The sequence below is a fragment of the Sminthopsis crassicaudata genome, chromosome 3, assembly GCF_048593235.1.
Source record: "Sminthopsis crassicaudata isolate SCR6 chromosome 3, ASM4859323v1, whole genome shotgun sequence".
In the NCBI taxonomy this organism is placed as follows: Eukaryota; Metazoa; Chordata; class Mammalia; order Dasyuromorphia; family Dasyuridae; genus Sminthopsis; species Sminthopsis crassicaudata.
Window position 1 is genome coordinate 258,812,967 of NC_133619.1, and position 17,018 is coordinate 258,829,984.

Consider the following 17,018-nt stretch of genomic DNA (forward strand, 5'->3'; position numbering starts at 1 on the left):
CAGCTCAAAATAGACTGAAAAAAATTCAAGAAATTTCAGTCACACTGGGGTGCAAAGGGTATTCAGCCCAGCTTAGAAAGACTCTGGGGAAACAAATTAACAATTAATATTTTCAGTTCTGGCTCTGTAGAGAAGCAGGGCAGTGGGGCAACCTCCAGTCCTAGTTCAGAAGGGAAATTCTGGAAAACCGGGCTGTTACTTGAAAAGAGCAGGCAAAGCTACCCTCTGCAAACACAAGTGCTCAAAGCCAAGGCTCAGTGCTACACAGGAAACTTGGGACAGTACCCTCTGTTGCGACAGAACTCAACCATAAAAGTAAAAGAGAGGAGATATCAAAATAAAAGGAAAGAAAATGAGGAAGAAACAGAAAAGACCCTTGACTACAGAAGATTACTATGGTAACAGGGAAGACCAAGATACCAACTCAGAAGAGGATAAAATGCCCACAGAGGAAATCTCAAAGAGTGATATGAATTTGTCTCAAACACAAAGGAGCTTCTTTGAAAGGCAAATAAGTGAGGTAGAAGAAAAAATGAGAAAAGAAATGAAAAGTATGCAAGAAAGGAAGAAAATTGCTTAAAGAAAACAACACCTTAAAAAAATACAATTGGTCAAATACAAAGAAATCCACTGGAGAAAACACCACCTTCAAAAGTGAAATTAAACAGATGGAAAAAGGGATACAAAATCTGAAGAAACTGAAGAAAATCACGCATTGAAAACTAGAATGAGGACAATGGAACCTAACGACTCTATGAGACAACAAGAATCAGCCCAATATACTAAAAAGAATGAAAAAATGGAAGAAAATGTGAAATACCTCATTAGAAGAAAAGCTGACCTAGAAAATAGATCTAGAAATGACAATTTAAAAATTATCATCCTACTTGAAGGCCATAATTTTTAAAAGAGCCTTATTCAAGAAATCATTAAGGAAAACTGCTCTGATGGAAAACAAAGGGGAAATACTTATTGAAAAGAATTTATCAATCACCTATGGAAAGAGATTCCAGAAGGGAAACCACAAAGAACATTGTTGTGAAATTCCAGAACTACAATCTCAAGAAAAAAATGCCAGACAACAGCAATTGAAACATCAAGAAGAAACAGTCAAGATTACCCAGGATCTGGCACCTTCTACAATAAAAGACCAGAGGGCCTAGAATAAAGCAAAGGATCTAGACTTACAAGTAAGAATCAACAATGCTCAACATCATCTTTCAGGGAAGATGATGGATCTTTAATGAAGTAAGAGACTTTCAATCATTTCTATTGAAAAAACCAGGACTACACAGAAAATTTAACCTACAATCACAGGACTCAAGAGAAGCATAAAAAGGAAAACAGGGGAAATATACATATTATTTAAAAGTTAAACTGTTTATATCTTTAGATGGGAAAATGGTGTCTATAACTCTTGAGAACTGTATCTGTCACTGGGACAGACAGAGGATGACATCACATGGACAGAGGGTCTGGTTGTGAATGGGCTCTAATGTGATGACATCAAAGAAAAAGGAGTGGGAAAAACTCTGTACTGGAAATTGAGGAAAGGGGAGACACAATGGAACAAATTAGGTCACATGAAGTTTTGCAAAAGACCTATTACAATTTAGGGAAAGAAGGGAGGGAGAGAGCATTGTCTGAAGCTTGATCTCATCATTTTTGGTTGTTAAGATGGAATACTTAATCATTCAGTTAGGAATAAAAAATTATCTAACCCTATAAAGAAATAGGAGGAGAAAGAGGAAAGAAAAGGGAGAGGCAGGATAGAAAAGAGGGCAGAAACACTAGGGAAAAAAAGACACAAGAAGAGGGAAGGGGTGGTAGAAGATAAGGTAATGTCAGGAGGGTTAAGAAAAAGCACTTCTAAGAGTGAAACGAGAGAACAAAAGTATATACAGGGGAGAAATAGGAGGGAGGAAAATAAAGAGCTAGCAATCATATCTGTGAATGTGAATGTGAATGGAATGAACTCTCCCATAAAAAAGAAGCAAATATCAGAGTGGCTTAAAAAACAGAATCCTTCAAGATGTTGTTTACAAGAAACACATTCAACATAGAGAAATACACACAGATCAAGGTAAAAGGTTGGAATAGAATTTATTATACTTTAGCTGAAGTAAAAAAGCAGGTGTAGCACTTCTGATCTCAGATAAAGCAAGTGAAGAAGAGATCTTATTAAAAGATAAATAGGGAAAGGACATCTTGATAAAGGATACTCTAAACAAAGAGTAGTAACAATACTATATATATATATACACATGTATATACAAAGTGGTAGAGCAGCTATATTCCTAGAAAAGATTTTAAGCAGTTACAGGAAAAAAATATACAGCAAAACTCTATTAGTGGAGGACCTCAACCTTTCCTTCTCAGAGTCAGACAAATCTAAGCACAAAATAATCAAGAAAGAAACAATGAAGGATAATAGAATCCTAGAAAACCTAGATATGATAGACCACATAAGAGGAGATAGACTAAAAACCAATTGGAAATTATATAATCTAATTCTAAAAAATGAGTGGGTCAAACAACAAATCACAAAAAAATCCATAATTTCATCCAAGAGAATGACAATAATGAAACAGCATACTATAATCTATGGGATAAACCCAAAGCAGTTCTTTGGGGAAATTTTATATCTCTAAACAACTACACTAATAAAATAAAGAAGAGATCAATGAACTAGGCATGCAACCAAAAAAAGCTGGAAAAGAACAAATTAAAAATCCCTAGTTAAATGCCAAATTAGAAATGTTGAAACTCAAAGGAGAGATTAGTAAAATAGAAGCTAGGAAAACTATTGTACTAATAAAGAAACGTAAGAGTGGTTTTTATGAAAAAACTAACAAGATTAAATTGTTTAATTTGTTCAGTAAAAAGGAAACAAAGAAACCAAATCACCAGCATCAAAAATGAAAGGGGTGAACTTAACCACCAATGAAAAAAAAAAATTAAAGAAATAATAAGGAGCTATTTTGCAAAACTCTATAGTAATAAGTATAACAATCTAAATGAAATGTATGAATATTTACAAAAATATAAATTGCCCAGGTTCACAAAAGATGAAATAAAATACTTAAATAGTTCAATTTTAGAAAAACGAAATTGAACAAGTAATTTATGGACTCCCTAAGAAAAAAATCTCCAGGGCCAGATGGATTCACAAGTGAATTCTACCAAATACTTAAAGAACAATTAATTCAAATAATGTGTAAATTATATGAAAAACTAGGCTAAAAACAGAGTACTGCCAAATTCCTTCTATGACATAAATATGGCATTGGTACCTAAACCAGGAAGGACCAAAACAAAAAAAGAAAAGTACAGACCAATCTCCCTAATGAATATTGATGCAAAAAAATTTAAATAAAATATTAGCAAAGAAATTACAGTAACTTATCAGCAGGATAATACACTATGACCATGTCAGATTTATATCAGGAATGCAAAGCTGATTCAATATCATGAAAATTATTGCCATAATTGACCATATCAATAACAAACCAACAGAAATCATATGATAATTTCAATAAATGCAGAATAAGCTTTTGACAAAATACAGAGCTCATTTCTATTAAAAACTCTAGAGAGCACAAGGATAAAGAAAGCTTTCCTTAAAATAATAAGCAGTATCTATCTAAAACCTACATCCAGTATTATTTGTAATGGAGAGAAGCTGGATACATTCCCAATAAGATCAGGAGTGAAACAAGGATGCCCATTAACACTATCATTCAACATTATACTAGAAATGTTGACTTTAACAATAAGAAAAGAAAAAAAAAAAGGAATTAGAATAGGAAATGAGGAAATAAAACTATCTCTCTTTGCAGATGATATGATGATATACTTAGACAATCATAGAAAATCATCCAAAAAATCTACTGGAAACAATAAATCTCCACAAATCATCAGGTTTTCTATATATTACTGGCAAAGCCCATCAACAAGAGATAGAAAGAGAAATTCCACTTAAAATTACTGTACACAAAATAAAATGCTTGGGAGTTCAAGACAGACCCAAGAATTATATTAACACAATTACAAAACACTTCTCATACAAATAAAGTCAGACCTAAACAATTGGAAAAATATTAATTGTTCATGACTGGGCTGAGCTAATATAATAAAAATGACGATTCTGATTATATCAGTCTACTTGTTCAGTGCCATACCAATCAAACTGCCAAAACATTATTTAATAGAACTAGAAAAAAAATAAACTTTATCTGGAAGAATAAAAGGTCAAGAATATCAAGGGGTTTAATGAAAAAATTCAAAGGATGGTGGCTAGCAGTACCAAACCTAAAACTATATTATAAAGCTTCAGTAATTCAAAGTATTTAGAACTATCTAGAAATAGAGTGATAGATTACTGGAATAGGTTAAATATATGACAATAATCAAGGGATATAGGATTCTAGCATTTGATAAACCCCAAATCTGCAGCTTCTGGAATAAGAACTCACTATTTGAAAAAAATTGCTGAGAAAACTAGAAAATAATATGTCAGAAACTTGGCATAGACTTACATCTCACAGCTCATACCAAAAGAAGGTAAAAATGAATACATGATTTGGGCATAAAGATGATACCATAAACAAATTAAGAGAACAAGGGATAATTCACCCATTAGATATTTGGAGAAGGAAGGAATTTATGATCAAAGAAGAACTAGAGAACATTATCAAAGGCAAAAAGGACAACTTTGATAACACTAAATTTAAAAAAAAATTTTCTTTTTTTTGTTTTTTTTCTCTCCCATTGTTTTTCCCTTTTGATATTTCTCTCTCCCAACATGATTCATAAAGCAATATGTATTTAAAATAAGTAAATTAAAAAAATAAAAATATCAAAAAGACCCAAATCCTCAAAAAATTAATAGAAATAATAGATATTCTTCAGTAAAATCATTCTGATGTAAATATGTTTTTTCTCTTTGATGATTCCTATAACTAATTAATTTTTTCTTATTGTTTATTGCTTTCTTAGTAATATTTTTAATTTAAATAATTTTAGATTTTTCTAAGAACTTCTACAGTTATTTTAAATTCTAGTTTTGTGAATATTAAACTGCATATAGTAGGTTCTGATAATTCTTTTCATTTCTTCTCTGTCTTTATTTTACTGAATCTTTTTTTTTTTTTTAATATTAAATTGAGAACTGGTTGGCAGTGTGTCATTTGTAATTCATAGATGCACATATTGTCTTCTTATTCTAAAGAATATTTTGGGGCTATCTAAAATGTTGAACTAGAAGAAAGAATTGAATTTTTAAAGAGATGTATATAGAAAAGAGAAGAAGGGGCACCTCAAGAGCTGAGCTTGAAAATATGAGTGGCCCAGGGCCACCAGGCAAAAGAAGGAAGAATAACTGAACTATTGCATAGGAGATATAGATATAGGGAACTATTAGCCCCTGCAGGCATCTTGAAACAGAAAAATTATGCTGAAGCCACTGGTTGCACTCACTTCCTCAAGGACTGAGGAAAATTCAAAGGAAAGGTTTGCTCTTCCTTCAATTCCCTTTCCTTGATTCTTACTCATTAATATACTGTAACACATTTTATTTCATTTTTCCAAGCTGCAGTTTCAAATAACCTTAATTTTTGCTTTAACCATAAAGAGAAAGGGATTCAACTAGAAATAAAGAAAAAAATTCATATTAGAGCAAATAACCAAATGTCTACCTAGATGTTAGGAATTTCCTAACCAGAGACTCGTTAGATATTGTGATAGAATTATTGACATTTTTTGGCAATATAAACTCCATAAAGCAGAAGGGAAGAGAACTAGATAGACCTAAGGGGCTATACTGCTCTTAGGCTAAAAGGATTTCAGTTTTATTCATCTTTTCCAAGCATCCATTTTGGTTCCCCCTTTTTTTTTTTTTTTTCAATTCTGAAATCTTTTTGTTTCCTAATTTTCAAAATTATATTATTTCTGTTTATGTCAATTTTTTGTTTTAAAAAAGTCTCATGGCCTTTTCATTTATTCTTTTTTAAATCAGAGAAGTGCTTTTTTTTTTCCTGAAAAAAATCCCCCAAATTTTAACACATCATCTTGTTATTCTTTTACATTAATATTGATTATTTCTATGATTTATTCTTTGATCCACTCATCATTGAATTATTATGCCTATAGTCACTTCGATGATTTGGTTTGTATTTTTTATACTAATTACAATTTTAAAATACCATTGTTTATACAGGATATGGTTAGTATTTTTTTTTTTCTAATACAGTTTTTCTGTGTCTTACTACATGGCCTCTTTTTGTAAAGTGCCACATCATTCTGAGAAATATCTATAATTTTAATGTTTCATTCAGAAGATACCATCTGACTTTCATTTATTAAGGAATTGCTGTTTGGTTTATGAATTTATTTGCTGTTGCAATTAAATTATGTTTAGTTTTAATGTTGCTTCATTATTTATAATACCTTAAATTCTTTATCTGTTAATAATGTAAATTTTAACTTTTTGTCTAATAATAGAATTGCACCATCTGCTTTTTTGTATTCAGCAAATGCATGATAGTTTTTTTTTCAACTTCTCATTTTGATTCTGTGTGCGATTACTTTGTAGACAATTTTAAAAAATAAATAACTAATTGTTGCATTTTGTCTTGTTCATCCTTTGACTCTATGTTGAGAATCTGGAATTAGAATCTGGAATGAATAGAGAAGAAAGCATCTTTTGGTAAGTTACTGAGAGGGAATTCTTAGGGGTGGGGAGGAGAAGGAATTTTTGTCTCCTCCTTTTCCCCCCCTACTAGAGAATGACCTTATGAACTTTGAAAGATCAAAATATTTTAGATTTCCCATGGACATGATAGCAATATCCCTAGAAAAGCAGTAACTTATTGATATGTCTTGATTGCAACTCCAGGACAAACTAGACATATTCACAAAAGGTATCTAGAATTTTATAAAGATTCCATCAGAAAATTAAAACATACTTTAGCAGAACTTCATTAGAAATCCATGTAGAGTGAAAAAAATTCTAATAATTGGGAGTTGTGAGCTTGCTACTTTGTTATATGAACTCTCTAAAGCTAAACCCACTTTTCCTTATGTAACTGTGAGAGAATGTACCCCAGACTTTGAAGAAGGGAAATTTTTTTAAAAAGTTATCAACTAAAGGCCTCATTTACAAAATATATAGAGAATTGACTCAAATGTATAAAAAATCAAGCCATTCTCCAATTGATAAATGGTCAAAGGATATAAACAATTTTCAGATGAAGAAATTGAATCTCTAGTCATATAAAAAGGTGCCAAATCTTTATTGATCAGGGAAATGCAAATTAAGACAACTCTGAGATTCTACTACACACCTCTCAGATTGGCTAAGATGACAAGAAAAGATAATGATGAATGTTGGAGGGGATGTGAGAAAACTGGGACACTGATATATTATTGGTGGAGTTGTGAATATATCCAGCCATTCTGGAGAATGATTTGGAACTATGCTCAAAAAGTTATCAAACTGTGCATACCCTTTTATCCAGCAGTGTTACTACTGGGCTTATATCCAAAAGAGATCTTAAAGAAGGGAAAGGGACTCACATGTGTAAAAATGTTTGTAGCAGCCCTTTTTGTAGTGGTAAGAAACTGGAAACTGAATGGATGCCCATCAATTGGAGAATGGCTGAACAAATTGTGGTACATGAATGTTATGGAATATTATTGTTCTGTAAGAAATGACCAGCAGGAGGATTTCAGAGAGGTCTGGAGAGACTTACATTAACTGATGCTGAGTGAAATGAGCAGAACCAGGAGATATTATACACTTCAATAACAATATTATATGCTGATCAATGCTGATGGAAGTGTCTATCTTCAACAATGAGATGATTCAAATCAATTCCAACTGTTCAGTAATGAAGAGATCAGCTACACCCAGAGAGAGAACTATGGAAACTGAGTCTGGATCACAACATAGCATTTCCACCCTTTCTGTTGTTTGCTTGCATTTTTGTTTTCCCTCTGTTTTTTTTTTTTTTTTTTTTTTTTTTTTTTTTTTTTTTTACTTTCTAAGATCTTACTTTTCTTGTGCAGCAAGTATATAAATATCTATCTATATCTATATCTATACCTACATACATATATTGGATTTAACATATATTTTAACATATTTAACATGTATGGGTCTACCTGCCATCTAGGGAAGGGGGTGGGGAGGAAAGGGGGAAAAGTTGGAACAGAAAGTTTTGTAAGGGTCAATGTTGAAAAATTACCCATGCATATGTTTTATAAATAAAAAAAAGAAAAAAAGAAAAAAATTATCAACCATACTTACCATAGCACCACAATAAATATCATATATTTAAAAATATAATATCTATATTTTATTGATATGAGAATATCAATTGATAATCAATGGAGGAAGCTTATAAGAAACAGCATTTAGAAATACCAAACCCTTTAAGTAAACCCTAAAATACTAGTTTTTCAGTGTAAATAAGGCTTTGGGACAATAGTCCCAAAAGCACCAAGTATATAAAGAAATTCAATTTCATTTGTAATACTCATTTTATAAAAATTTGAAATATTATATATGTTGATGTTTTAAGGAAAGAAAACTAGAAGAAATGGAAATGTTAACTGAATGTAGAGCACATTATTAGAAGTTATGCAATGTGGGGTCTTTGCAAGCATGGTGGATCTGAATGGAAAGTACTTAGTTATTCTGGACTCTGCCATTTACTCCTTTTGTAATTTTGGCTAACTCACTTTTTCTCTTTGGACTTCTATGTATAGGGTGCACATGTTGCTCAGGCACATGTATGTATGTATTCATTAGTTTTTCTAAATCTCACTCATGAAGAAGCTTTTATAGATATCTTATTTATCTTGTCTATCCCTCTCCAAAGAAAACTTTGATTTCTGCCTGAAGGGGAGCTGAAGGGGGTCACATACTTGGCCCTGCTCTCCTTAGAGAAGACATATTGAACTAGAATTATATCCATCTGCCATTTTTAATGTTACTAGTCTTTGTTGTTATTCAGTAATTTTAGTCATGTCTGGCTCTTCATGCCTCATTTAGGATTTTCTTGGCAAAGATGTTTCATTTACTTCTTTAGGTTATTTTACAGATGATGAACTGAGACAAAGAGAGTTAAGTGATTTGCCCAGGGTTACACATGTAGTAAATGTCTGAGGTCAGATTTGGATGCAAATCTTCCTGACAGTGGGCCCAGAACTCAATCCACTGCACCTATTGGTAGTGTAGGAGAAATATTTTTCTTTAATTTCAAGCTGTTTTCCTGCTCACTATATCTTAAAATAAGATTTTATGTCTTATAACCGAAGCCAATATAAAAATCCTTGACCCCTTCTAAATATGCCAGAACTTTAAAGGGTAAATAAATCCATTTACCCATGTAGAAATTAGAAAAGATATACAAGTGATAATATATAAGAAAATACACAGAATAAATGAACTTTCCCATTAGTAAAACAAGTGAGAGAGGTTTTGATCTCAAAGGAAAATTCCTTAGAAATTAAAAGCATGTTGAACTGGCTTTGCCATATAAGACTAACATCTTTCCTTCTAACAAGAGTTAGGTCTGTGATTCTTCTTTATCTCCCTAAAGGAGAAAGCATTCCAGGGAACTGATTGGCCTTTATTTCCATGGTGTAATTTTCTGGTCTCTGAAAGGCATGAAAAGTCCCAATCATGGGCAGTGAGAATTTTTCTGACTTGGTGAATTTCAGAAGATGAAGTAAGTCACTTTATCCTGATTTGCTGACCAAATGTTTCAATATGGACATATTCAGATAAACATATGAATGTTTTATTAGGCCAAAGTAAATCTCCTTTTGTTAACTATTCAATGATATACAAGTACTTCCCTTTATGCTAACACTGAACCTAAACTAAGAGGATTCTGGCATTCGAATTTGCTATAATATCTTATATATTTCTCTTCCAATGCCTATTCTTTCTCTCCTCAGAGCTTCTCACCAAAGAAAATTGTAACTACCTGTTTTCTCTCCAATCAAGAAAGAATACTATCAAAGCTTTTTTAATAGCTCTGCCTTTCAGACAAGTACATATGCAGTTACCTTTCTCTCAATCAATGAGGAGAGTCTTAAGCAAATATTTCAGCATTAAGGCTTGGCTACATGTAAAATAGTGGTTATACTAGATGAGTTGTTAAGTCCTTTCCAGCTCTAAGAGACAGTGAAAAGAAAACCCTTGATCTCACACTCTGAGGAAGTTATTCTGGATTTACATATACTCTTAGTGCCCTCTACTGCTCAACAATAATATGACAATGCCACAAAGTCCACTTATAAAAATACTAATTCATAGAATCACAGACTTATAAAAGGTTAGCGCTAGAAGAATGTTTAAAGATCATTTGGTTCAATCCCTGCATTTTTACAATTAAGGGAAAGTTATACAGTGAATCAGTAGTGTTGGATTCTGGACCATGCTGTTTCTATTATTTATATACTTAAAATTAAATTAATATATCTGTAATTCCATTCATAAACAATCCTATTCTCTCAGTCAATGAGGGGTATCTTATGTACATGTTGCAACACTAAGTCTGGGCTACATGTAAAATGGATTGAATGGACACATCTCAGTCTCCATTAAAGTACTTTTATGTTCAGGGATGTACTAATTAAATGTTAATAACTGTCCCCATATATATATATATAAATAAAATATGTATATATGTATACATATACATATATATACACATACATATTATATATATATACAACACATATATTTGCATATTGTAGGACACTTTTAAATTTAATCTGCATTATTAAAATTTTTTCTAAAAATAGACTTTATTAAGTCTAGAAAATCACCAAAGCAGTAAATTAACCCTCAATTTGTAGCCATTGCCAATTTCTAAGTTTTAAGTTCTCACACTGAAAATTTAACAACTGACACCTACAAGGTGGTCCTAAGCTTACTTCAACACCACTATTCCAAATTAGACCAAGTTATATATTAATTCTAAGTAAAAAGACTCAAATTAACAATAGCAAGACATATTTGGCCTAAAATAAATAGTGACTAGAAAATTGAAGCATCCCTAATATGATTAAGCTAAGATTTGTAGATCAGATTCCCTTGTCTTCAATACAAATTATTCCACTCCTTTTTGCATTTTGTGTTGAGTACAGAATAGCCCTGTATTATTCTAATTTACTTTCCTTTTTATTTGAATGTTTTTCTCCTAATCACTTGCAGAACTTGTTTCTGAGTTGAATTATTAAATTTATCCACACTTGGCATAGCTGTACCTGATCTAAAACTATATTATAAAGCAGCGATCACCAAAACCATTTGGTATTGGCTAAGAAATAGACTAGTTATTTCAAAGTCCGATTCTTTTTGTACAGCAAAACAACTATTTGGAAATGTATACATATATTGTATTTAGTTTATACTTTAACATGTATTGGTCAACCTGCCATCTGGGAGGGGGGAAAGGAGGGGAAAAATTAGAATAAAAGGTTTGGCAATTGTCAATGTTGTAAAATTACCCATGTATATATCTGGTAAATAAAAACTATTAAATAAAAAAAATAGAAATAGACTAGTTGATCAGTGGAATAGGTTAGGTTCACAGGACAAAATAGTCAAAAACTATAGCAATCTAGTGTTTGATAAGTACAAAGACCCCTACTTTTGGGATAAGAATGCACTATTTGACAAAAACTGCTGGGAAAATTGGAAATTAGTATGGCAGAAACTAGGCATGTACCCATTCTTAACACTGTACACCAAGATAAGATCAAAATGGCTTCATGATCTAGGCATAAAGAATGAGATTATAGAAACTGGAATTTGAGTCAATACCTATCAATTGGAGAATGGCTGAATAGATTGTGGTATATGAATGTTATGGAATATTATTGTTCTGTAAGAAATGACCATCAGGATAATTTCAGAAAGTCCTGGAGAGACATGAACTGATGCTGAGTGAAATGAGCAGGGCCAGGAGATCATTATATACTTCAACAACAATACTATATGATGATCAATTCTGATGGATGTGGCTCTCTTCAACAAAATGAACCAAATCAGTTCCATTTGTTCAATAATGAATAGAACCAGCTACATTCAGTAAAAGAACTCTGGGAAATGAATGTGAACCACTACATAGCATTTCCAATCCCTCTGTTTGTGTCTGCTTACATTTTTGATTTCCTTCACAGGTTAATTTTACATTATTTCAAAGTCCAATTTTTCTTGTGTAGCAAAAAAACTGCATGGATATGTATACATATATTGTATTTAACACATATGTTAACATATTTAACATTATTGATCTACTTGCCATCTTGGAGAGGGATGGGGGGGAAGGAAGGGAAAAGTTGGAACAGAAGGTTTGCAAGGGTCAATGCTGAAAAATTACCCATGCACATATCTTGTAAATAAAAAGCTATAATAATAATAATAAAAAAAAAGAATGAGATTATAAATAAATTAGAAGAACATAGTATAGTATACCTCTCAGATCTGTGGAGAAGGGAGGAATTTGTAACCAAAGAAGAACTAGAGATCATTATTGATCACAAAATAGAAAATTTTGATTGTATCAAGTTAAAAAGTTTTTGTACAAACAAAACTAATGGAGACAAAATTAGAAGGGAAGCAATAAACCGGGAAAAAATCTTTACAGACTTTTCTGCCAAAGGCCTCATTTCCAAAATATATAGAGAATTGACTCTAATTTATAAGAAGTCAAGCCATTCTCCAATTGATAAATGGTCCAAGTATATGAATAGACAATTTTCAGATAATGAAATTTAAACTATTTCTACCCATATGAAAAGGTATTCCAAATCATTATTAATCAGAGAAGTGCAAATTAAGACAACTCTGAGATACCATTAGACATCACTCAGATTGGCTAAGATGACAGGAAAAGATAGTGATGAATGTTGGGAAGGATGTGGGGAAATTGGGACACTGATGCGTTGTTGGCAGAGTTGTGAATGGATCCCACCATTCTGAACTATGCTAAAAAAAGTTGTCAAACTGGATCAAATACCCTTTAATCCAGCAATGTTACTACTGGGCTTATATCCCAAAGAGATATTAAGAAAGGGAAATACTGTATAAATTGGCATACAAATATAGTATTTAACATATACTTTAGCATATTTAACATGTATGGAACTACTTGCCATCTAGGGGAGAGGATGGAGGGAAGGAAGGGAAAAGTTGGACCAGAAGTTTTTGCAGGGGTCAATGTTGAAAAAGTAGCCATGTATATGTTTTGTCAATAAAAAGCTACAATAAAACAAATGTGCAGAGGGCACTTCATAGATGACTGTACAAGTTAAAACTTTGAGATATTTTTGTGGCTTTTGAAAAAAAATTATTTTTGCAACCTACAAATGACATATGTTCTACATACATCTTCAGAGAGAATGAAAAGGGATTTCCCCCCCTAGATTATTCAGTATATTAGTATCTAACTCTGAATAAAAAGTGGGTCAGAAGCGTTTTTTTAGTTTTATTGTCTTTTCATGGCAGCTTTGTATTTTTTTTCATGACAAAACAAGCTTCTGAATTTCTAATCATTACAGATAATTCAAATCTATAAGTTAGTTTGCAAGACCGACTCTAGCTGCCAGTTAAAGACTGCTATTTTCAAAATTGCTCATCAGGTATAATTATTAATTTTTAACATTGCAATTGTCATGAATAATAAACACATGAATTCCCCATTTGCAAAATGTTTTACAATAGCATTCATTTGTTATTTGTAACATTATTAAGTAATTATATGATATCCTAATTATTATAATTAATTATATGATATCTTAACCAAGTCTTACTTATAATGCTTGGCTTCTAGGGCTGGAATATCCAACACCTATTTTTTTCATTGCATTGGGTACCCTCAATTGCATTGCATTGGGTACCCTCAATCTTGTGTTAGTTTACCCAACAACTCCAGCTTGAGTAGTTTTTGTGATATAGTAGATTACAGAAGATTGAAGGGAAAAGAGGAAGTAAATTCATTCTTAGGGCATAGGTTGAAAAACCAAATTGGTCAATGGTCTGTCTTTTTTTTTTTTTTTTTTTTTTTTTTTTTCAATAAATCCAGCTCCAATTTTTTCAGGCAGCATATTTTCTTCTTGGAACTCTTTATTTTAGCTATAATAATCATGGAGATTTTTCTTTTGAGATTTCTATCTGGAGATGATTAGTGGTTTCTTTAATTTCTATTTTATCTCCTACTTCTAAAATATCTGGCAATTTTTTGACATATGATGTCACAGCTTTTATTTTTTTAATCAAGGCTTTCAGGTGTTCAATAATTCTTAAATTATTTCTCCTTGATCCATTTATCAGGTCAGCTGCTTTTGTTTTTTAGGAAAAAGAAGATATTTCACATTTTCTTGATTTTTTTTTTTTTTTTTACTCTTTGACTTTGTATTGCTATTTCTTGATCTCTCATAGAGTCATCAACTTCCACTTGATCAGATCTGATTTTTAAGGAGTTATTTTTCTGGATATTTTGTCTCTTTTTGTACCTATTTTGCCTTTTGTCTTTGCCAATTCTTAATTTAAAAGGGTTATTTCCTCAATATTTTTGTGCTGCTGTTGCTTCTTTTTTGCAAGGGTCTCATTTCCTTTCCCAATTTTTCTTCTACTACTACTTGGTTTTAAAAATAAATTTTGTTCTTTTTATTTCTTTCTTGAGCTTTTAAAAAAATGTTAAGATTTTTATTTATAAAACATATGCATGGGTGATTTTTCAACAATGACCCTTGCAAAACCTTCTGTTCTAAATTTTCCCCTCCTTCCCTCTACCTCCTCCCCTAGATGACAGGTAGTTCAATATATGTTAAATATGGTAAAATATATGTTGAATCCAATATATGTATATATAGTTATACAGTTATCTTCTTGGAAAAGAAAAATCAGATCAAGAAGGGAGAAAAACTGAGAAAGAAAACAAAGTGCAAGCAAACAACAGCAGAAAGTGAAAATACCATGTTGTGGTCCACACTCAGTTCCCACAGTCCTCTCTCTGGCTGTAGATGACTCTTTTCATCACTGAACAATTGGAACTAGTTTGAATCATCTCATTGTTGAAGAGAGCCATGTCCATCAGAATTGATCATCGTATAGTCTTGTTGTTGCAATGTATAATGATCTTTTGGTTCTGCTCATTTTACTTAGCATCAGTTCATGGAGATCTCTCCAGGTCTCTGAAATCATCCTGCTGGTTGTTTTTTACAGAACAATAATATTCCATAATATTCATATACCATAACTTATTCATCCATTCTTCAATTGATTACTACTACAAAAAGGGCTGCCACAAACATTTTTGCATATATGGGTCCCTTTCTCTCCTTTAAGACTTCTTTGGGATATAAGCCCAGTAGAAACACTGCTGAATCAAAGGGTCTGCACAGTTTGATAACTTTTTGGGAATAGTTCCAAATTGCTCTCCAGAATGGCTGGATTCTTTCACAACTCCACCAACAATGCATCAGTGTCCCAGTTTCCCACATCCTTTTCAACATTCATCATTATCTTTTCCTGTCATCTTAGCCAATCTGAGAGGTGTGTAATATCTTTCTTGGAGCTCTTTTAAGAATTATTATTGAGTTTGTTTTCAATCTGCATTCTTCTTTGAGGCTTTGCTTATAGATGTTTTCAAGTTGTCTTCTTAGTAAGTGCTTCTCTGTAATCATAGAAACATGTTATGGCCAAGTTTCCTTTTTGTGATCTGTTCATTTTTCCAGCCTATATTTTGACTTTGAACTTCATGTCAGAGTTCTGAATAAGAAATTAAGATTACATATTAGAATTATAAGCTCACTCAAATCTAACAGGTCTGAGCTTCTAAATTATAGGAACTTGACCTTTCCATGAACTCTGCATGTTCTTGACAATAGATACCAGGACCTAGCCATTCTTGGAAAATGCTTATGCTTAGGGCTGGGTGGCTTCCTCCCTGATCATATGCAGTTAATAAGGACATATGTCAAGCCTCAGAGGTCTGGGATGAGTCAACATGAATATGCCCCCAAAAATATATTGAGCTTTGTCACACAAACTGCACATGTTGCAAGTCTTTGTCAAAAAACCTTATATAGATAGTTTTGGCCAGGAGCCTTATTTGTTTGAAAACATATAAAAAGTCCGTGTTTTAAAATCACCGTCGAGCTTCACCCATGGGAAGGACGCTTCGCCTGGGGAAAATCTTTACACAATTCAAGTTGATTGAGGCTCCCAGCCATTTGAGTTTTTGAGGTTCCCTTGAATTGGTGATGTATTCTCTTCCTCTATCTGCTATAATTGTCATATTGTTAATTGTTCTTATTTCTATTTGGTTTTTTATGCAAATCTAAACTGTCTATACCTTGTCCTATTTGATTAAAACCTTACTTTCATTTTCAATTGAGTCTGAGACCATCATTTATAGGAGTGAATCTGAACATATAACTTTTCTTTAAAATCATAATACAAGTTCATACTCACCTTTTGGGGAAGATGACTGATTTGACAGTTTGTAACTCAATCTAATAACCTATATGTTTTCAGTGCTTCCAAGCTAGTATAATGACATTTTGACTATACCACCCCGCACATTAAAGCTTTAAACACTATTCTTTGAATTTTGCCATCTCAGTAATAAATCCATCTTAATGTACTATTGTTTAATCCACATTTTCTATTTTCTCTATGAAATAGTATGATATGGCTTATCAAAAACTTTGGGAAATCTAGTTAAGCTATGTTTACAATAATCCTTCCATGCACAAGTTTAGTAACACTTTTAAAATTAAATGGGGTTAATAGCATGAAGTAGCTGTAGTCTTATTACAATCACTGCTTCCCTCAGTTTTTAAATTAAGTATTCTAGAATATTCCCAAGAATTAGAGAATCTTATTATGTATAGTTTATACCTCTATCTTCTTGGCATCTCTCTTATTTTCTGTAATCTTTCAAATATTATTTATAGAAGTCAGTTATTTCTTTCTACTAACTCTTTTGGTA

The 17,018-nt window shown here is 32.0% G+C and overlaps 1 long non-coding RNA gene across 3 annotated transcripts in view; it reads left to right on the forward strand.

The window, feature by feature from the left end:
- The window catches only part of LOC141561234 (uncharacterized), a 39,493-nt gene that overhangs the window by 15,643 nt on the left and 6,832 nt on the right, over positions 1 to 17,018 (forward strand). For 2 of the 3 annotated variants that reach the window (XR_012487995.1, XR_012487996.1), the window contains one exon: positions 6,660 to 6,706. The exons of the other annotated variant lie outside the window; for it this stretch is intronic. This is a non-coding gene — a long non-coding RNA (uncharacterized LOC141561234). The remainder of the gene's footprint in view (positions 1 to 6,659; positions 6,707 to 17,018) is intronic. 3 annotated transcript variants of the gene reach the window in all.